The 23061-nt window shown below is 34.0% G+C and overlaps 1 protein-coding gene and 1 long non-coding RNA gene across 2 annotated transcripts in view; one reads left to right on the top strand and one right to left on the bottom strand.

Moving 5' to 3' along the window:
- LOC136034794 (uncharacterized) overlaps positions 1-23061 on the top strand; it is a 55711-nt gene that overhangs the window by 11018 nt on the left and 21632 nt on the right. The gene's annotated exons all lie outside the window — the stretch shown is intronic.
- The window catches only part of LOC136034795 (uncharacterized), a 30620-nt gene continuing 14406 nt past the window's right edge, over positions 6848-23061 (bottom strand). The window contains exon 3 of the long non-coding RNA XR_010619247.1: positions 6848-7104. This is a non-coding gene — a long non-coding RNA (uncharacterized LOC136034795). The remainder of the gene's footprint in view (positions 7105-23061) is intronic.

Genomic DNA, 23061 nt, shown 5'->3' with positions numbered 1-23061 from the left:
TATATATATATATATATATATTATATATATACATATATATATATATATATATACATATATATATATATATATATATATATATATATTTATATATATATATATATTATATATATATATATATATATATATATATATATATATATATAAATATATATATATATATATATATATATATATATATATATATATATATATATATATATATATATATTTATATATATATATATATATATATATATATATATATATATATATATATATATATATATATATATATGTATATATATATATATATATATATATATATATATATATATATATATATATATATATATATATATATATATCTATTTATGAAATAATTCAGACGTCATATGCGGACAGACAGACAGACAGACAGACATTCTTTCTTGTTTTTAGATTTTTTTGTAGTTTTTACCTTTTTTAGTTTTTTTCTTCTTTTGTATTCAGGGTTGAACCTTTCAGATCTACAACCTGAAACATAACGCTCTACCAATATTAGTTACGCGGCAAAGTAGTTGTGTCCCTGTGTCTTTTAGTTTTATTATTGATTTTTACCCTTTTTTTAGCTTTTTTAGTTTTTTCTGTTTTCTTTTTAGTTTTTTTCTTTTTCAGTTTTTAGTTTTTTTAGTTGGGGCGAAGCCTGTCCCCGCTAGCTGGGGTCAGGTGGCGAAGCCGCCTGGCTTCAGCTAGTATAGATAGATATAAATAAAAATGTACTGTCCGTCTGTCCGTTTGTCTGTCACTAAGTATGACGTCAATATATATATATATATATATATATATATATATATATATATATATATATATATATATATATATATATATATATATATATATATATATATATATATATATATATATATATATATATATCAAAATTATTCGTATAAGAAAGAGGCTGCTTCCTCATCAACGCCCCGCTCTTTACGCTAAAGTTTGACTCTTTCTTCGTATATGAAGAGGCTGCTTCCTCATCAACGCCCTGATCTTTACGCTAAAGTTTGACTCTTTCTCTCAATTCTTCTTTTAAAACAGTAAAAAACTTTAGCGTAAAGAGCGGGGCGTTGATGAGGAAGCAGCCTCTTTCTGTCTGTTGTTCTGTCTTTCTGTTAAATGTAAAAAAAAACAAGCTTTTTTAACTGAAAGTATGGAGTGATATTAAAACTTAAAACGAACATAAATTATTCCGTATAAGAAAGGGGCTGTCCCCTCCTCAACGCCTTGCTCTTTGCATTAATGTTTTTATTGTTTTAAAAAGTGGAGTAGCGACAAAGAGTCAAACTATAGCGTAAAGAGCGAGGCGTTGAGGAGTGGACAGGCCAATTCATATACGGAATAATTTCAATTCGTTTTAAGTTTTATTGTCGTTCCTTACTTTCAGTTATAAAAACTTGTTTCTTTTTATTTAATAATATTAAAACTCGAAACGAACTAAAATTCCGTATGTGACGGGGGCTGCCCCCTCCTCAATACCTCCCTCGTTATGCTAATTTTTTTAGAACTTTTAAAAAAACTTATTATTCTAATTAGACGACCCCTGTGTTTCAAGAATCTTTCTTAAAGAATTTGAACAAAAAGTCAAACTTTCGCGTAAAGAGCTTGGTATTGACAAGGGGTCGAGCCCCTCATATACAAAGTAATTTATATTCGTTTTGAGTTTTAATGTTGCTCCTTACTTTCAATTGAATTTTTTTCTTTATTAAATTTCTGATCGTTTTTCAAATAATGCCGGTAAATCTGGCACAAACTTCATGGAAATTTCTTTCCCCTCACGGAAAACTCCGAGGAAATCTCCTCCCATGTAAAATACACCCTCCTTAAAATTCCTTGGCAAATCTCCCATAAAATTCCTCTGGACAATTCCTTCCTGGCTGAAAATTCCCCCCGCCAAAAAATTTCTTGCAGACAATTCAGTCTGAAGAATTTTCCTTAGCATACTTTCATTTGAAAAAGACTTCAATTTCTAATCATTTTCCCGATCATTCTGGAAATCCCCCTTCCATGGAAATTTTCCTCCGGAAATTCAGAAACACTGAAAATAGCATCCAGATAATTTCCTTGGAACATCTCCAGATGCAAAATTGAGTTAGCAAAGAGAAAGCAAGACGAATAAAAAGAATTTCGTATAGGAATTCTTTCAAATCCCTCCAGTGTTAATTTTCCCCAGGAAAGTTCACCCCCCGGAAAATTATCATTCTCCGCGGAAAATTTCCTTTACAGAAACCCACATAAAGCGAAAAATTTCCCCCTCCCTAAAAAATGTCTGTATATTTCCCAAAAACAAATACTATCCATAAACAATAGCAGATTTCATAACTCACAGGCCTCTCCCCAAGTGCTGTGGGGAACCATGTTAACCCCAAAGACACAGTTATTAGATGTTTCAACTATGCTGAACAAAATGACTACCTCAAAAATATTGATAAGACAACTTTGTGGAAAAAGAGGCGTGGAGGGGGGCTAGTCGCCCTCCAATCTCTTTGGTTAACTAAAAAGGACACTAGAACTTCTAATTTCCGTTCTAATGCACCCCCTCCAGATCTCTAGGACCACTAATTCGATACTATCGCCCTGGAAAAAAACAACAACAAATAAACACGCAACCGTGATCCGTTCTTTAGGGAAAAAATACAAAATTCCACATTTTTCTACATAGGAGCTTGACATTTCTGCAGCAGGGTTTTCGGATAACCTGAATTTGATGGTGTGGTTTAAATTAAGATCTTTTTAATTTCAGGGGGTTGTTTCCCCCTTTTCGAAAATCAGGCGAAAATCAGGCTTGTAGGTAACACTAAACTCTATGAATCTTATGTATTTGGAATCAGAATAATAAGCTGATTCTTTTGAGGTAGTCTATCTACTGACAACAAATTCGGTTACTCTTCGGAGTTTCGGTTACTATTGAGCCAAGTCGCTCCTTACTTGCAGTTCATTACCATGAGCTATTTGATTCGGGGTTACCCTAAGAGATACGGGAGCTGCCACACCATTTTTGCCACCTTTGCCACTTTTATGAATAATAAATTCATAAATTCATATACGAAGTAATGAAATGAAAAATAAAAACTTTTAATAATAAAAAGTTTAAAGTTTGACTGTTTACGCTAAAGTTTGACGTTTTTTTTTATTAGAAGGAGGTGACTTACTTGCAGTTCATTACCATGAGCTATTTGATTCGGGGTTTGACGTTTTTTTACGTTTTTGAACGTTTTTTTTTACGTTAGTTTGACGTTTTTTTTATTACAAGGAGGTGAAGTTTTTTTTTACGTAATGAAATGAAAAATAAAAACTTTTAATAATAAAAAGTTTAAAGTTTGACTCTTTACGCTAAAGTTTGAGTTGACGTTTAGTTTGACGTTTTTTTTACGTAATGAAATGAAAAATAAAAACTTTTAATAATAAAAAGTTTAAAGTTTGACTCTTTACGCTAAAGTTTGAGTTTGACGTTAGTTTGACGTTTTTTTTATAGAGGAGGTGTCGTTTTTTTTTACGTAGACGTCATACTTAGTGACAGACAGAAAATCACTTAACTTCTCGAAACTCGAAACTTCTATATTCTATATATATATATATATATATATATATATATATATATATATATATATATATATATATATATATATATATATATATATATATATATATATATATATATATATATATATATATATACTAGCTGTTGGGGTGGCGCGAAGCGCCACCCCAACACCTAGTTGGTGGGGGCGCTTTGCGCCCCCCCCTCCCTCATTGTAAGTCCCTGTCCCATTGTCTGTGCATATAAATAGATTGTCAGGTTTACCGACTCCTTGAACATGCAACATAAAATTGTCCATGGGAAAAACAATCCGTATTCAGATCTATACCTGATTATTCTAATGATTGCCCTTGAGCTTTGTTGATGGTGATTGCTAATCAAACATTCCGTGTGTCTCCGTCGTCAGTTATATATCCCCCTGTGCCCCCGGAATCCCCCTTGTAGCTGTGTCCCTGTGTCCCGGTCGTCGTTTATATTCCCAGTATCCCGGTCGCCATTTGTGTCCCAGTGTCCCAGTCTGTAATTTCTCTTTGAGCGTCCCAGTCGTCATTTATATTCCCTGTGTCACGGTGTCCCGGTCGTCATTTGTATCCCGATGTCCCGGTCTGTAAAATATCTTTGAGTGTCCCGGTCGTCATTTACATCTCCCGGTCTTTATTTGTGTCCCAGTGTCCCAGTCTGTAATTTCTCTTTGAGTGTCCCGGTCGTCATTTATATTCCCTGTGTTCCGGTTTTTAGTTTTCTTTTTCTCCTTTATTTTTCATTTTTTTTTCCTTTTTTTAGTTTTTTTTCTTTTTCAATTTTTAGTTTTTTATTTTTTTTTATTAGTTTTTGATTGTTTTTTCTTTTTAGTTTTTTTTAGTTTTTACCTTTTTTTAGTCTTTTTTTAGTTTTTTTCTCTTTTTGTTTTTACCTTTTCTTTAGTTTTTTTTTTTTAGTTTTTTAGCTTTTTTAGTTTTTTTTAGTATTTTCTTTTTTTGTAGTTTTTACCTTTTATAGTTTTTTTTTTCTTCTTTTGTATTAATGCTAAAGCCAAGGTTCGAACCTGGAACCTCTCGGACCTGGAACAAGGAACATAACGCTTTACCAACTCAGCTACTTCGGCACGCTTTCTTTTCTTACTTTCTCTATCAGCCGCAAGTTTTTTGGCATAGACTGTTTGACCAGCTTCATCGGCTGTTGCCATTGTAGGTTCTTCATTCATTTTACAATTAAACATTTTTCCGTCCACGATCTTCTTACAATTAAAAATTTGTCTTTGAACGATTTTCTTAAATACCTTTCATGACGTCATCGTCATAACAAAAATGACGACAACTAACTTCATAACGACATGACGACATAGGTCTAGTCAACCATTAGATTTCTATTTTATGCTCCTTCCAAAAAGGCCTATCATGGTTGTTTTTTTAAGAACCCCCCCCCCTTTCATAGTCCCAGATATGGCTCTAGGTAGATAAACACAAGGTTAAGACTCCCAAAACTTAGACAATGACTAATTTTGGACCAATAATTTGATTAAAAATGTATTTTCCCCAAACATGGATAGTAAGCTCCTAATCTTAGACATTCTAGTTGAGTGACTTCTTGCTATCTCGGAAAGGGGCTGGGTTGGGAGAATGAAGCTTTCGGCGGTGGGTCTACGGGCTACAGTATGTCCCAGGAAGGTGTTTTGGGGTACCCACCTCCACTCCTTCTCCCTCAAGAAAGCCCTGTAATTCACCAACATGACAGGTATATACTTATTGGAATTTTGGTAAAACAATATTTTACCTTAATTTTCAGTTACCAGTTGCTTTTTATCTGCATTTAGTTCTCAAAATGCAATTTCTGTTATTTGAGTAGAATTCTGAGCCATATCAATGTTTTTTTTCAAAGTTTAGGAACTGTATTTGTATATCTTTAAAACCTTATAAATTGGGATTAAGCAAAGTTGTGAAGCTGAAAACAATTTTGTTGTACTTCATTCAAGCAGAAGATCTATTATACAAGTTTTACTTTTATAACACACATATTTTTGAAAGTCGTCAAAGATCAGGGCCCTCTAAAGGGAGAGGCAGTGGAGGTGGGTACTTCGGGATACCTTCCTGGGACGTACTTTAGCCTGTGGACCCATCGCTGGGGGGTTTTGTTTTTCTAACCTGGCCTATTAATGAGATAGCAAGAAGTCAATAAACAAGAATTTTACCATATATCTAAAGGGAGGGATATATTAACAGGATAAGCCTGTTTTGGTTTTACTTGGTTGTTTTTCATTTGCCTTTTTTTTATTTTCTTTCATAGGCATATATTTTGGGGGTGATACCTGACGCGGGGATGCCATGGATATTCTGTGGTAGCCACAACACTGTGCTGGGTAGAGAATTTAGAGTGGCGAAACCCTATATAGGCCAGTGTATTCTCCTGATGAGCCCTTATGTTGGGTGTTGCCTCTGAATTATTTGTCTATATTATTTTTTCTATTGTTTGGTAAATGACGACTTATAATTATTGACGACATGTCTGCCTATCCATGGATTATTCTTTATGGTTGATTGTGTGTGGCTATGCTGTTTGACCTATGTGATTGTATGAATGAGTAGGGTTAAGGCCTCATTCAAGTGCTGGTCTATATTAATCACTAATTTAGGAAAACAGTCTTCCTTTTCTCCTTCTGTCTCTCTCTTTTTTCTTTTTTTTTCTTTTTTTTTGTGTATTTGTGCTGTTGCATTGGTGACTTCTCTTTTCATGATATATATATATATATATATATATATATATATATATATATATATATATATATATATATATATATATATATATATATATATATATATATATATATATATATATATATATATATATAATGCAAATCCAACCATTTTCTACCCAAGGCTCATTCCCTTCATCAATTCCTCAATTTCCTTTCTCAAGACCCTTCACCCTTAACATATGACCAGCTTTGTAATATGATAAATGTCAAGATGGCTATAGCTCAAAAGAGTTCCAAATATTAGGCAGATTTTCCGTCAACGTAATTGATCAAATTTCAACAAAAGATTAAATTAAAAAATATATTTTTTTAACTGATAGTAGGGTAAGTAGGTAGGTAATTTTATTCAAAAACAATACTGTAAACTTTCATTCATCAGCCACAAAAAAATAGGCCACAATGGCCTGTAACCATCGTTGACATCAAATGCAATCCATTTCTTTAAAATATTTCACTTCTCATAAAAAAAATAACAAGATAAATATACTACAAAAAAAGAAAACGGAACACATTAAAGAAAAAAAACTAATGATCAATTTAACAAAATGAGGGGGGGGGAGATTCCCTTCACTCAGTCTAAAATACTCATCATTACTAATTGTCTAGAAGATTGGCTTTGAGGCGACGTTTCAGCCGAGGCAGACTTTCTGATTCTTTAACTCGCTGTGGGAATGGATTCCAGACAGACGGTCCCATGTATCTGATGACATGAGCCAACTGGGAAGCATTCCGAAACTCATGAACAAGATTATTTGAATTTCGCGTGTCATAATCATGATAAGAAGAACCCAAGCTAAAAAAAAAAATCATTAAAAATATCAGGCCCTAAATTATGTAGACACTGATATACCAATCCGCATGTCTCTCATTTTTCCAACATCCAAAATAACAAACTTCTTATATATAGACACAGTGCTAGCGCTTCCACGATCATAATTTCCTAGAATTCTAATTGCCTTATTCTGTTGCATTTGAACTCTCCTATAATTAGACTGAAAGTTCCTAGCCCAGATTAAACAACGATAATTTATATACGATTTTATTAAAGTATGGTACAGTGACATTAAAACTTTCAAAGCAAGCACATTTTTTAGAAGCCGCAGCATTCCAACTCCCCTTGACACTTTGCAGTAAACTAGGTCACTGTGCCCCTTCCAACTCAGTTTAAAGTCAAGAAGAAACCCGAGGTAACGCGCTTCTCGGACTTGTTTCAAAGAAATACCATTGTACTTAATATCTAAAGGTAAATCTTGAGGCTTACCAGTCCTTCTAAAAACCATGTAATTTGTTTTTGAAGCGTTAACAGCAAGTTTACTGAGTGTAACAAACGTATGAAGTCCCTTTAAAGCACTGTTTGCTCAGTATATCAAGTCTGGCAACGATTTGGCAATAACAGTTATAGCAGTGTCATCGGCAATAGACGTTAAGTAAGCAGGGATAAAAAATCTCATACTATCTACATAAATTAAGAATAAAAGAGGACATAGGACAGAACCTTGTGGCACTCGGCAATTCAATGGGTAAGTCTGTGAAACTTTATTATTTATTGCAACTTTTACACTTCTACCTCGCAAATACGACTCAAACCAGCTCAAACACTTCTTCCTAATACCTAACTTTGACAATATATCCAAAAAAATTCCAAAATCAAAAGTATCAGAAGCTTTCTTAAAATCAATGAAAATTGTCATGCAAAAATAATTTTTTAACGTAATAATTTTTACGTTATCAATTGAATCTAAGGCGGCATGCACATTTGAATGTCTTTTTCTAAAACTAAATTCAGTTTCAGACAGAAATCTGCAATTCCTTAGATGCTCATATAGTCTTTTGTGCATTATCTTTTCATATAGCTTTGAAATTATGGGTAGTATTGATATAGGTCTCCAATTTGAAATGTCACTTAGAGTACCAGACTTCGGAAGCAGGATTACTTTGGCCATTTTCAGCGAATGGGGAAATTGACCCCCTGCCATTGACAGATTTAACAAAATACTAGTACTGGAAAAATATTCGGAAGCACTGATTTTAGAGTTCGGTGGACAGAATTGGACGGTTCTAATTTCATTTCAAAATCTTGACCTCTTAGGTCTTCAAAAATAGATTCCTCTGTCAGCAACTCCTTTTTCACTGCTGGTTCACTCTGAACAGTTTCACCAATCTTCGAGAAATGATGAGCAAACAAAATTACATACTTTATCAAGATCTCGAACTATTTCGCCACCAACATTTAGGCTATACTGTTGTTGAGCAGGACTACCTCTGATCACTTCATTAATAATTTTCCAAGTGGCTTTATGGTTTGATGCATTTTTCTCAAATTCTTTGCCATAAAAGTCTCTCGTCTTCTTTCGCCTAGTAGAGTTACTAGATTACGTTGATCCTTAAACGTTGCGGAACTAAACTCATTTGGTTCATTGATGTGTGCTGCATGCAAAGCATTTCTTATATCAGTCATTCGCAGAAGCTCATTATGAACTCAAGGTTTTCTGGCTGCTTATTTTCTTATTTTCATACTTTTCAGTGGGCATGTCGAGTCATAAAGACCTAGTAGTGTGGTGTTGAACTTTTCAAAAGCCAAAGATGGGTTATTCTCCCTAAATATACTCTCCCAATTTACAGCACCTAGCTCTTCTGAAAACATTTTAACGTTCGCTGGATTCAGATCTCGGATCTGTATAGTATGCTTCAGTACTTGTTTTTTTATGCGAAGTTCTAATCAAGCTAATACTGGCAGGTGATCAGAGATAGGTGAAATTATAATGTCTGCGCATCTAGTTGCTGCTTGACCTGACGAAACAAATATATTGTCAATCAAGGTCGCAGAATGCTTGGTGATCCACGTAGGAACTGTGACCACGGGGTATAGATCGTGAGATAACATTAAATTTAAAAAATCAAGATTCATACCAACTAGTATTTTCAAATCATAATTAAAATCACCCATTATCATAAATCCCAAACCTGAATTTCTTACATTCAGAATTAAATCATCAAAACCAGCTATAAAACAATCAAACATAGCACTCGGTGATCTAAAAATAATACAAAATGTAAGATTACTACCTAGTTGGTGGGGGCGCTTCGCGCCCCCCCAAGCTCCCCCGCGCGCGTAAGTCGTTACGCGCCATATTAGTTACGTGCCATTGTAGTTGAGTCCCTATGTCCCACCTGTGAATATAGATATATATATATATATATATATATATATATATATATATATATATATATATATATATATATATATATATATATATATATATATATATACATATATATATATATATATATATATATATATATATATATATATACTAGCTGTTGGGGTGGCGCTTCGCGCCACCCCAACACCTAGTTGGTGGGGGCGCTTCGGGCCCCCCCCAAGCCCCCCCGCGCGCGTAAGTCGTTACGCGCCATAATAGTTACGCGCCATTGTAGTTGTGTCCCTATGTCCCACCTGTGAATATAGATATATATATATATATATATATATATATATATATATATATATATATATATATATATATATATATATATATATATATATATATATATATATATATATATATATATATATATATGGTTTTAACTACGTAAAACTTGCGAATATACAACATTCTTTGCTGTCCCATTGTCTTTGCATATAAATAGATTGTCAGGTTTACCGACTCTTGAACATGCAACATATAATGGTCCATGGGAAAACAATCTGTATTCAGATCTATACCTCATGATTCTAATGATTGCCCTTGAGCTTTGTTGATGGTGATTGCTAATCGACCATTCCCTGTCCCGGTGTCCTGGTCGTCATTTATACTCCCTGTGTCCCGGTGCTTTGTTGATTGCTAATCGAACATTCCTTTTGTCCTGGTCGCTTTCTCTTTGAGTGTCGTCATTTATTTTTTTCTTTTTTAGTTCTTTTAGTTTTTACCTTTTTTAGTTTTTTTTAGTTTTTTAGATGAAAATTTTTTTAGTTTTTTCCTTTTTTTCTTTTTAGTTTTTTATTGGTTTTTACCTTTATGTTAGCTTATTTTTCAGTTTTTTCCTTTTTTTTTAGTTTTTTTTATTTTTTATTTTTTTTAGTTTTTTACCTTTTTTTAGTTTTTTTAGTTTTTTTGTTTTTTTAGTTTTTTAGCTTTTTTACTTTTTTTATTAGTTTTTAGTTTATTTGTAGTTTTTGCCTTTTTTTAGTTTTTTCAGTTTTTTTTTAGTTTTTTATTGGTTTTTACCTTTATTTTAGCTTATTTTTCAGTTTTTTCCCTTTTTTTAGTTTTTTTTAGTTTTTAGTTTTTTTAGTTTTTTACCTTTTTTTAGTTTTTTTAGTTTTTTTTTGTTTTTTAGCTTTTTTATTTTTTTTATTAGTTTTTAGTTTTTTTGTAGTTTTTGCCTTTTTTTTAGTTTTTTTAGTTTTTTAGCTTTTTTATTAGTTTTTAGTTTTTTTTTGTAGTTTTTGCCTTTTTTTAGTTTTTTAGTTTTTTAGCTTTTTTATTTTTTTTATTAGTTTTTAGTTTTTTTTGTAGTTTTTGCCTTTTTTTAGTTTTTTCAGTTTTGACGTCACCTGATCCAGTTTTTTCAGGTGACGTCACCTGATCCACGATCCACAGATCCACAGACAACTTATTTTTATATATATAGATAGTTTTTTTTTTTACTTATGTCCTGGTCGTCATTTATACTCCCTGTGTCCCGGTGCTTTGTTGATTGCTAATCGAACATTCCTTTTGTCCTGGTCGCTTTCTCTTTGAGTTTCGTCATTTATTTTTTTCTTATTTAGTTCTTTTAGTTTTTACCTTTTTTAGTTTTTTTAGTTTTTTAGATGAAAATTTTTTTTAGTTTTTTCCTTTTTTTCTTTTTAGTTTTTTATTGGTTTTTACCTTTATTTTAGCTTATTTTTCAGTTTTTTCCTTTTTTTCAGTTTTTTTTTATTTTTTATTATTTTTAGTTTTTTACCTTTTTTTAGTTTTTTTAGTTTTTTTAGTTTTTTAGCTTTTTTACTTTTTTTATTAGTTTTTAGTTTTTTTTGTAGTTTTTGCCTTTTTTTAGTTTTTTCAGTTTTTTTTTTAGTTTTTTATTGGTTTTTACCTTTATTTTAGCTTATTTTTCAGTTTTTTCCTTTTTTTTTAGTTTTTTTTAGTTTTTAGTTTTTTTAGTTTTTTACCTTTTTTTAGTTTTTTTAGTTTTTTTTAGTTTCTTAGCTTTTTTATTTTTTTTATTAGTTTTTAGTTTTTTTTGCAGTTTTTGCCTTTTTTTAGTTTTTTTAGTTTTTTAGCTTTTTTATTAGTTTTGTTTTTTTTGTAGTTTTTGCCTTTTTTAGTTTTTTTAGTTTTTTAGCTTTTTTATTTTTTTTATTAGTTTTTAGTTTTTTTTTGTAGTTTTTGCCTTTTTTTAGTTTTTCCAGTTTTGACGTCACCTGATCCAGTTTTTTCAGGTGACGTCACCTGATCCATCCATCCACAGACAGACAGACAACTTATTTTTATATATATAGAAGATATATATATGTTTTTAACTACGTCAAACTTGCGAATATACAACATTCTTTGCTGTCCCATTGTCTGTGCATATAAATAGATATTCAGGTTTACCGACTCTTGAACATGCAACATATAATGGTCCATTGGAAAACAATCCGTATTCAGATCTATACCTCATGATTCTAATGATTGCCCTTGAGCTTTGTTGATGGTGATTGCTAATCGACCATTCCCTGTGTCTCCGTCGTCATTTATATATCTCCCTGTGTCCCCCGGCGTCCCCGCTGTAGTTGTGTCCCTGTGTCCCGGTCGTCATTTGTATTCCCTGTGTCCCGGTCGTCATTTGTGTCCCGGTGTCCCAATCTGTGATTTCTCTTTGAGTGTCCCGGGCGTCATTTATATTCCTTGTGTCCCGGTGTCCCGGTCGTCATTTGTGTCCCGGTGTCCCGGTCTGTATATACATTCGTTTTTGAATTGGTCTTTTTTTTAGTTTTTAGTTTTTTACCTTTTTTTAGTTTTTTTAGTTATTCCTCATGATTCTAATGATTGCCCCTGAGCTTTGTTGATGGTGATTGCTAATCGAACATTCCCTGTGTCCCCGTCGTCGTTTATATATCCCCCTGTGCCCCCCGGCGTCCCCGTTGTAGGTTTGTACCTGTGTCCCGGTTGTCATTTATAATCCCTGTGTCCCGGTCGTCATTTGTATCCCGGTGTCCCGGTCTGTATATACATTCGTTTTTGAAATGGTACATGATGAAATAAATTTTTGTATTTTTCCCTTTTTTTCTTTTTAGTTTTTTTTTATTTTTATTTTTTTTTGTTTTGTTTTTCTCCTTTATTTTTCATTTTGTTTCCTTTTTTTATTTTTTCTATTTTTTAGTTTTTTTAGTTTTTTAGCTTTTTTAGTTTTTTTTTGTTAGTTTTTATTTTTTTTTCTTTTTAGTTCTTTTGTAGTTTTTACATTTTTTTTAGTTTTTTAGTTTTTTTTACTTATGTCCTGGTCGTCATTTATACTCCCTGTGTCCCGGTCGTCATTTGTGTCCCGGTGCTTTGTTGATGGTGATTGCTAATCAAACATTCCTTGTGTCCTGGTCGCTTTCTCTTTGAGTGTCCCGGTCGTCATTTATATTCTCTATGTGCCGGTGTCCCGGTCGTCATTTGTGTCCCGATGTCCTGGTCTGTAATTTCGTCAGTCGAAAACATGACGTCAGTCAACACACAAACATGACGTCACCTGACAGACCCACACACACACACAGACAACTTATTTTTATATATATACTAGCTGTTGGGGTGGCGCTTCGCGCCACCCCAACACCTAGTTGGTGGGGGCGCTTCGCGCCCCCCCAAGCCCCCCCGCGCGCGTAAGTCGTTACGCGCCATAATAGTTACGCGCCATTGTAGTTGTGTCCCCATGTCCCACCTGTGAATATAGATAGATATATATATATATATATATATATATATATATATATATATATATATATATATATATATATATATATATATATGGTTTTAACTACGTAAAACTTGCGAATATACAACATTCTTTGCTGTCCCATTGTCTTTGCATATAAATTGATTGTCAGGTTTACCGACTCTTGAACATGCAACATATAATGGTCCATGGGAAAACAATCTGTATTCAGATCTATACCTCATGATTCTAATGATTGCCCTTGAGCTTTGTTGATGGTGATTGCTAATCGACCATTCCCTGTCCCGGTGTCCCGGTCGTCATTTATATCCCCCTGTTTCCCCCGGTGTCCCCGTTGTAGTTGTGTCCCTGTGTCCCGGTCGTCATTTATATTCCCTGTGTCCCGGTCGTCATTTGTATCCCGGTGTCCCGGTCTGTATATACATTCGTTTTTTAGTTTTGTTTTTCTCCTTTATTTTTTTCCTTTTTTTTCTTTTTTAGTTTATTTAGATTTTTAGATTTTTTAGTTTTTTTATTAGTTTTTAGTTTTTTTCTTTTTAGTTTTTTTGTAGTTTTTACCTTCTTTTTAGTTTTGTTAGTTTTTTTTTACTTATGTCCTGGAGTTCTTGCCTTTTTTTAGTTTTTTCAGTTTTTTTTAGTTTTTTATTGGTTTTTACCTTTATTTTAGCTTATTTTTCAGTTTTTTCCTTTTTTTTAGTTTTTTTTTAGTTTTTAGTTTTTTTAGTTTTTTACCTTTTTTTAGTTTTTTTAGTTTTTTTAGTTTTTTAGCTTTTTTATTTTTTTTATTAGTTTTTAGTTTTTTTGTAGTTTTTGCCTTTTTTTAGTTTTTTTATTTTTTTAGCTTTTTTATTAGTTTTTAGTTTTTTTTGTAGTTTTTGCCTTTTTTTAGTTTTTTTCTTTTTAGTTTTTTTGTAGTTTTTACCTTCTTTTTAGTTTTGTTAGTTTTTTTTTTTACTTATGTCCTGGTCGTCATTTATACTCCCTGTGTCCCGGTGCTTTGTTGATTGCTAATCGAACATTCCTTTTGTCCTGGTCGCTTTCTCTTTGAGTGTCGTCATTTATTTTTTTCTTTTTTAGTTCTTTTAGTTTTTACCTTTTTTAGTTTTTTTTAATTTTTTAGATGAAAATTTTTTTTAGTTTTTTCCTTTTTTCTTTTTAGTTTTTTATTGTTTTTTACCTTTATTTTAGCTTATTTTTCAGTTTTTTCCTTTTTTTTAGTTTTTTTGTTTTTTTTATTTTTTTTATTTTTTTACCTTTTTTTAGTTTTTTTAGTTTTTTTAGTTTTTTAGCTTTTTTACTTTTTTATTAGTTTTTAGTTTTTTTTGTAGTTTTTGCCTTTTTTTAGTTTTTTCAGTTTTTTTTAGTTTTTTATTGGTTTTTACCTTTATTTTAGCTTATTTTTCAGTTTTTTCCTTTTTTTTAGTTTTTTTTAGTTTTTAGTTTTTTTTAGTTTTTTTAGTTTTTTAGCTTTTTTATTTTTTTTATTAGTTTTTAGTTTTTTTTGTAGTTTTTGCCTTTTTTTTAGTTTTTTTAGTTTTTTAGCTTTTTTATTAGTTTTTAGTTTTTTTGTAGTTTTTGCCTTTTTTTAGTTTTTTAGCTTTTTTATTTTTTTTATTAGTTTTTAGTTTTTTTTTGTAGTTTTTGCCTTTTTTTAGTTTTTTCAGTTTTGACGTCACCTGATCCAGTTTTTTCAGGTGACGTCAACTGATCCACAGATCCACAGATCCACACACAGACAACTTATTTTTATATATATAGATATAGATTTTCTTCAAATCTAAGTTCAGCAGAAAAACTTTCAAACTCAACCTCTGGCCAAACCTCAAGATCATCACGCACCTTATACTGTAAAAAGTTCCTTACTAGAAACGCAGGCCCCCTCTGCCCATTTTTGAACTGTTTTTCGATTCCAAACAATACCCTAGAAAACTATAGAACGAGAGAAGACTATCCTTACCCAAAAATGTTTCACATAAAGCAAGCAACTGAATAGAATCATTTTCGTATATAAACTGAACAACATCATGATAGGATGACGAAATGTGGCAGTTCCACGCGCACACAAGGTACTCATTCATTCTTTTATTAATATCTGCAGATTCATTAATATGCATGCTAAAACTACCTGGCCGAAAACTTAAAGTAGAATGCTCTGCCATAAGCTCAGATAATAAATATTTGTCAATATCAAATGGGTCTTGCTCATATCGTTTAAGCCGCAAACTTAGTAGATCGGTACCCATTAAAACGAAAAATATTAAATATTGGTGTTACTATTGAACAATGAAAATCAAACGCAAAAAAATATATACAGAAAAAAATTAACAAAATCACATGCAATCAACAAGTGACCTCATTCTGCGAATGGAAGGGTCACTTGGCCTTTTCTCAAGGACATTACCATGGTCTGTCCAAACATACTTCACACCAAATTTGTCTCTCGCCATGTTCAAAATGTCTCTACGGCACTTGGTTAAAGCCTCAGTGATGTATACACCGGTAGGCGCTAATTTTGCTTTTTCTTTGAAGACTCTTAGGACAATATCTTTGCTCTGAAACTTCACCATTATGGGAGCTACTTTATCAGAACCATCAGCGCTGATCATATTCTGCTGGAAGCGAAATACGCTTGTAATATGCCTATCCGTTATGTCACTAACACGTAACTTCTGCTTAACCAAATCAATCACAGTGGTATTCAAGTTTACTCCTGGATTTTGTTTCATACCATGGACTACGAGACTATTAAGCAGAACTTCTTGGTCGTAATCGTCAAGCCTCATCTCTATGCGATTAACGTGCTCCTCAAGATTTTCAATCAGTATTTTAGGGCTGTGAGCGATTTTTCAAGCTTTTCAAGTTTAGGATTATATTCAACCGCAGTCGAGTTTCAAAAAACAAGTCCAAACGTCAAAAACTCAATAGCGCTAATTAAGTAAACAGCGATGTGGGCAAAATTTTTATTTGTGCTTTCTTTCAGACCAGGCTGGTTCATATAGATAGTATAAAAGGAGTTTTAACTGATATCTTCGAAAGGGGCTCATTCGGTTGGAAATATAAAGTTCTAGTGCGCTTTTCAAAAGTCAAAAAGAGATTATAGGTCAACCAGGACACTCACTCCACCTTTTCCCAATCTCGTCGCAGCCCCAAACACATCCAATCAAAATTTTTAAGTTAGTTATTTTGTTAAGCATACTTAAATGGTCCAGTAAATATGTCTTTGGTGATGACAACCCTACAATGGTCCTCAAGGTGGGACTATAGGTTTTTCTAGTTGTCCATTGTTAATATTTAAGGTTTTTATGAAAAGGTGGTCATAAGAGTTTTGCATGTGGTTCATTCAATTGGAAATTAGAGGTACTAGTGCCCGTTTCTTCTACGACTCAATAGCACTGCCTAAGTAAAGAGTGATGTTGACATTTTTTTTTTTTTTTTTTTTTTTTTTTTTTTTTTTTTTTTTTTTTTTTTTTTTTTTTTTTTTTTTATTCAGATCAGGGCACTTTGTGTAGAAGAGTCTATCTGTCGTAAAGACTTTGAAAGGGGCTATTTATATTCAGAATTGAAAGTTCAAGTGCCTTCATTGATAGATAAAAGTGATTGAAGTGCAGCCAGACCCTCTCCCTCCAGTCCAAGTCAATCATTTCCCCAAGCACATCCTAATAAAATTTTGAGATAACCAGTTTGTTCAGCGTAGCTGAAGGGTCAAATTGTTGTGTATTTGAAGATAAAAAACGCCCCTCCCTCCCAAACAGCCCTCCAGACAAGGATTGTAAGGTATATCTCGGGGCGTATAAGGTTTTAGGGAAAGGGCGGTTGCAATAACTTCGGAGGGTTCTCATTGGATTTGAAATCAGAAGTTCCAGCGACGTTTTTAAGAGTCAACGTGATCGAAGGGCAACTAAGCTGTCCTCTCACGTCATTTATTCCCCAAATGCATCCGATAAAAAATTTTCAGATAGCCATTCGTTCATAAAAGTCCAAAGATTACACAACAAGGCATTTGGGGTTGATACAACTTAAAAGAGGAGGGGGAGCTAAGTTAGGAAAGGATGGTTGTTTGGACTTTAGATTAGGCTCGTTTGATTGGAAATATGAAGTTCTAGTTCTCTTTTAAGAATAAAACGGATGGAGGACAATTAATCCAACCCCTTTCTCTGACACCCTGTTTTCCACAACCACTTTCGATCAAAATTGTGAGATAGCCTTTTTGTTCACAATAGTCCAAAGAACATATAACAATACCTTCAAAGTGGACACAACCCCTCAGATCCCAGGGGCAAGTACAGGGTGACCCAAAAAGATTCGTACCCATATTTTATTCGATAAAAAATCCACTTTCTAACAAATATCCTTTCTGTTGCAGGACATGAAAGGTGAACCTTTGGATAATCGTTTGCAGCTATAGTTGCCCCAAACATGTCTTGGACCAATCAGCAGAAGATATTCTCCCTGGAGACCTATTTTGTGACAAAATCATACCAGAGTGTACAAATTCAGTTTCGAAAACTTTTCAATTGTCGCAACTTATTTTGCGACCTATTTTGGACGAATTTTTCCAAAATAGTTGTACACTCATGTTCTAAAGCCACAGGGGGAACTTATTCAGGCTGGAAAAAGAGGAAAATATTGCTGCAATGAGGGACTCAGTAGGATGCAACCCTAGGAAATCAGTGCATAGACGCAGCCAAGAACTCGGAAATGACAAAGAAGTGCAAGGACATGCAAGGAATGCAAGGACACAAGAAAAAATTTCTGCAGTAAGGGACTCAGTAGGACGCAGCCCTAGAAAATCAGTACGTAGACACAGCCAAGAACTCGGAATGACAAGGGAGTCACTGTGGCGTGTTCTCACGTTTAATTGGACAGTGTAGTCCCTCACTACAGCAATGTTTTCTTCTTTCCTTGCACTCTCTTTCCTGCCTGAATAAGTTCCCCCTGTGGCTTTAGAAATAAGTCCACTACCGTCCCATGCTCACTGAATTTCGTAACCCAAGTAACAATCGTAATTTTGGTGGAAAGTTGCGACAATGGAAGTTTTCGAAACTGAATTTGTACGCTCTGGTATGATTTTGTCGCAAAATAGATCTCCAGGGAGAACATCTCCTGCTGATTGGTCCAAGACATGTTTGGGGCAACTATAGCTGCAAACGATCATCCAAAGGTTCACCTTTTATGTCCTGCAACAGAAAGGATATTCGTTAAAAAATGGATTTCTTATCGAATAAAATATGGGTACGAATCTTTTTTGGTCACCCTGTATTGTAAGTTATGCCGAGAGTATGTAAGGTTTTTATGGAATGGGCGATCGTACAATTTTCACATCGGATAGGACAAATTTGATTGGAATTTGGAAGTTCTAATATCTTTTTTGGGAACCAAAAGTGAACGGAGGGTGGCCATCCCTTCCCTTTCCAAGCCTACCATTACCCAAAACACATCCGATCAAAATTTTAAAAGAGCTATTTTGTTCAGCATTGTTTAAAGATCCAGTAATTATGTAGTTTAGGATGTCAGCCTCCCCATGCCATCAGGGCAAGGGCTGTAAGTTAGGTAATTCGTTCATTGTTTTCACGTAATATATGCGATTGAAAAAAGCATGCATGTTTCAGCTATTTCAAACAGTTCGTGGTAACGAACAGTAAGTAAGGAGCGTTGCGGCTCAATAATAACCAAACTGTAAGAAACAGAGCATTGATGATAGTAGCTACATCAAAGAATTGAATTTTTATGCTTTATCAAAATATATAAAATTCGTGAAGTTTATCAAAAGTTACGAGCCTAAGATATTTTGCCTATTTTTTGAAAAAGTGGGATACAACCCTAAGAAATCAAACAATCTTAGCAAAAATTACACCGTGAGATTCAGAATATAAGAGACCCCTACTTTAGGGGGGTTTCAAGCTGCTATATACAAAAAGTGGAATTTTGAATTTTTTGCCTGAAGCAAAACCACGGATGCGTGTTTATCTGTTTTGTTCTTTTCCCAGGGGTGATCAGGTTGAACCAGTGATTCTAGAATATCGGAAGAGGTTACATCGGAAATCAAAAGTTCCAGTGCCCTTTTTAAGCCACCAAGAATATTGGAGGGCATCAGGTGTAACTTAGGAATGACTTGTGGGAATGATAAGGGAAATGATCAAAAAGGTAATATTTGCATGACATGACAACTACTACAACTATCACTAATACTACTACTACTAGCACTACCACTACTTCTACCGCACTAGTCTATTTACAATATTGAGGTAAAATTTGAACTAAATCAAAAAGACACTTTATGCATTTACATTGTCTAAATAGTATATTTCATGAATGAACTTGGGTTTTAATTCGGGACTTTCAGAAATACTTAGCTTTTAGTTTTGAGAAACAAGGATGCATATGGTCAAAATGCATCTGATACCCTCAGCAATGTTAGATTCTTTTAAGGAATTTAGCTTTTAGTTTTGCTCACATTGATTAATACTTGATTATCCGTAATTTTTTTTCATTTATCTTGTAACCCACAAAAGGCGGGACCAACCCCCCTTCTCATCTCTGTGCCTGGCTTTCAAAATGAAAAATAATTTCTCAATCAAAATCCTTTCTTCACACAAAGTTCAACTGTTTATCATAATCTTTTCGGATTAATAACTAACGTTCATATTAAAAACAACTGCTGTTTCTAAAAATAATTTTATGAGCACAAGCGCATTATTAAGTTGTTTGTCGCCTGTGTTGTATCATTTATTGATATACTAGTGTTGAAATTGTCTCTTTTTGTAATATTTTTTTTCGTTCTTAAGGTTCCCCATTCTATGGATATGTTTTTTGTCCAATCACTTTAGTAATTTTTAACAAATCATTGTTTCACATGTAATTTTACCACCACATAATGTAAAGAAATTCATCACATAAGCTTTATCCAAACACAATTTGACATATTTATCTCTCCTTCCCAAAATTTTTTATCCCCCCCCCAAAAAAAAATAAAACTTTACAAGTCTACTGCTCTTCTGGGGTCTCCCCCAAGCCACTCAGCGTATTCCCAGGTCGTGATAGGGGAACGCCCCACAGATATGTAGGGTACCTCCATAGGAGGGACGAACCACTGGCGGGTCCACACGTCCCGTGAGTTACAAAACTTCTCCCAGTAATGGGTTAAACTGCATGGTGACGCAGAACACCATCTTGGGAGGATTCTCCATAGGAGGACAACTGTGGCAGGGCATAAGTTCCAGATCTATGCACAACAGCCTCTTTAGAGAGCTGCCTCGACCCCTTTGGGGTAACTGCGAGACTGGGGACCTAGCAGTCAACTCAATTCTCACTTGAGGAGTGGCACACTCAAGGAAATTACAGCCTAGTAAACGACACAGCATTCGCAAGGGATTCTGATTAATGGATAGTTCTTTTGGGCTTGGTCTGCTTTGATGGGTGTTTTCGGCTGAAAGAAACTCTTCCTAGCTAATTTATCTACTGTGGGTTGCCCCCCATAGTAGCATAATATTTGTAGACATGAATATGTAATGAATCGGAGGTAATAGGCTTGGGACTTTGTGTGCAGTGTTTTGACTCTTGTTGATGGAAGAGCATTGCCAAGTGCTAAAACCATGTTGTGACGAAGATGGGCCCAGGATTGCACAAAGCCTCCATTTATACTGGGAATCCCAGGGACTTCTTGCTGTTCGGTTCTAAGCCGGCTTAAGCGCTCTGGTGTAGACTTGAGAAGATATGTTGATCCCCATCCTGCACTGGTATCCAGGATCATTGCTTTTCCTGAGGTCAAAGTAATTTCAATAATTTAAAGCACATGAACATCGGAACTTGGAATATTAAGATGTTAAAAAATTACTTTCGTATTAATATTTTGACTGATGAATTCAGCTGATTCGAACTGAACTTATTAGGAGTTTCTGAAGCTCATATCCCAGGGGTAGGAAGCATGAAATTAGGTGATATAGAATTTGTTTACTCAGGCTAGAAGCGTGGGGTACATAGACAGGGAGTAGGCTAAAGATGAATAAGCAAGCTACTGAGTCTTGTTTGGGCTTGGAAGGTATTGATAATTGAATGCATATTGTTCATTTTATGACAAAAGAGTTCAGAGTATCAGTAATAGAAGTATATGCCCCTGTTGAACCAACTGAGGGATACATTAGTGACCCAGAGGAATTTTACTTACAGTTAAAGGACCAAATAGAGAGGGTATGAGGTAAAAATATTGTGTTTTTACTAAAACATTTCAACGCCCAGGTCAGTAGAAATAGTGATAGATGGTATCCTTGCCCGGGTGAATTTGGTGTAGGAAAAGAAAACAGTAATAGCTACAGAATTTCGCAATTGTGTAAGTATAACAATCTAATTATAACCAATACGGTGTTTGGTCATAAAATGGCCCATAAGTTGACATGGTAGTCACATGGTCGTAAAACACCAAACCTTATTGACTATGTTATAGTGAACCGAAGACTGGCAGGACCAATACAAAATACTAGGGTATATAGGAGTGATGTTACTGATGTTAAAAGTAAATATCACCATCTAGTAGTGTCTAGGGTTCATTTAAGGCTGAAATTTCAGATGGGTAACTACCTCCCAGGGAGTTTTGATGTTGGTAGACTTAAGGATGCGAATTCGAGAGAAACTTTCCAGCAACAGTTAAATGCTAAATTTGAGAGTTTAAAATTTGACAAAGTGGAAGATGGTTGAAATAATTTTAGAAAAACGATTGCTGATGATACGTTGCTGATGGTGTCTTAGAGAAAAAAGTTATGACTGCTGCTAGGAAAAGTAGTGAAAATTTTTTATATTTAATAGAAAGGAGAAGGGGTTTGTACAAGAATTTTCTGAGTGATAGATCATATGAAAACAAAAGGAATGTAAAGAAAAAGGAGAAAGCATTAAAATATGAACTAAGGGGGAGTGACGTGGAGGCCATGTATAAAATTGCTAAGGATCTGGGATATGCAGCAAGATAGCATAGTAAAATATTGTACTGACATGTTAATAAATCGGCAGGGAGTGGTCAATCCGGACATGTCCTTGTTAAACATAGGAACGGGGCCACAGATAGTGATAAGAAAAGAGTTAAAGAGAGATGGGCGGAACATTTGAGAATGTGCTAAACCGAGATACAGTTGCAGGAAAAGATATAGATGATCGTTCTAGGTACCTAGCTGACTGATCGTATTATAAACAGTAGGCTGTACGAAAAGTTTGGTCCGATCCTGCTTTCTAGGGCTATAATGAAAGAAGGGTTGAGATGGTTAGGGTACGTTCTGCGGATGAAGGATGACAGATTGCCGAGGATTGTCCTTTTCGGCCAACCATCTAGGGCTAAACGGAAAGTAGCCCGTCCTCGTCTGGGTTGGGAAGATGTCATAAAGAAAGATTTAAAGGAAATTGGAACTTCTTGGGAGATTATAAAGAGGGGAGCTTTGAATAGAATGGGATGGAGGAGGAGTGTTTGTAGCTCTTTTGGCATCTGGTGGCTTGGTGCTGCGGTGAGTTGTTAGTATTAGTAGCAGTAGTACCTCCAGAGGCTGCTAAAAGAGGAAGATCATCTGACCAAAAGGCGGCAATTGCGCTCTACTACTAATGCTACACTACTAATTTGACTACTATTACAATTATGATTAAGGGTATTTATATGAAATTTTCCAGGAATTTTGAAGGGGGAAGGGAGGTGAACTTAATCAAAAAAAGCCTTTTACATTCAGGTTGATAAAAAGGCATAACAGCAATATTTTTAGGAAGAGTTTGGTGTGTGAACTTGAAACTAAAAGGGCTTGTAGGGGGGTTGTTGGGCACCCCCCCCCCTCCGAAATTTTGTGAAATGTTTAATTTTCCCATGGTT

This window comes from Artemia franciscana, chromosome 13 (assembly GCF_032884065.1).
Source record: "Artemia franciscana chromosome 13, ASM3288406v1, whole genome shotgun sequence".
Classification (NCBI taxonomy): Eukaryota; Metazoa; Arthropoda; class Branchiopoda; order Anostraca; family Artemiidae; genus Artemia; species Artemia franciscana.
This window is presented reverse-complemented; position numbering and strand designations above follow the sequence as displayed.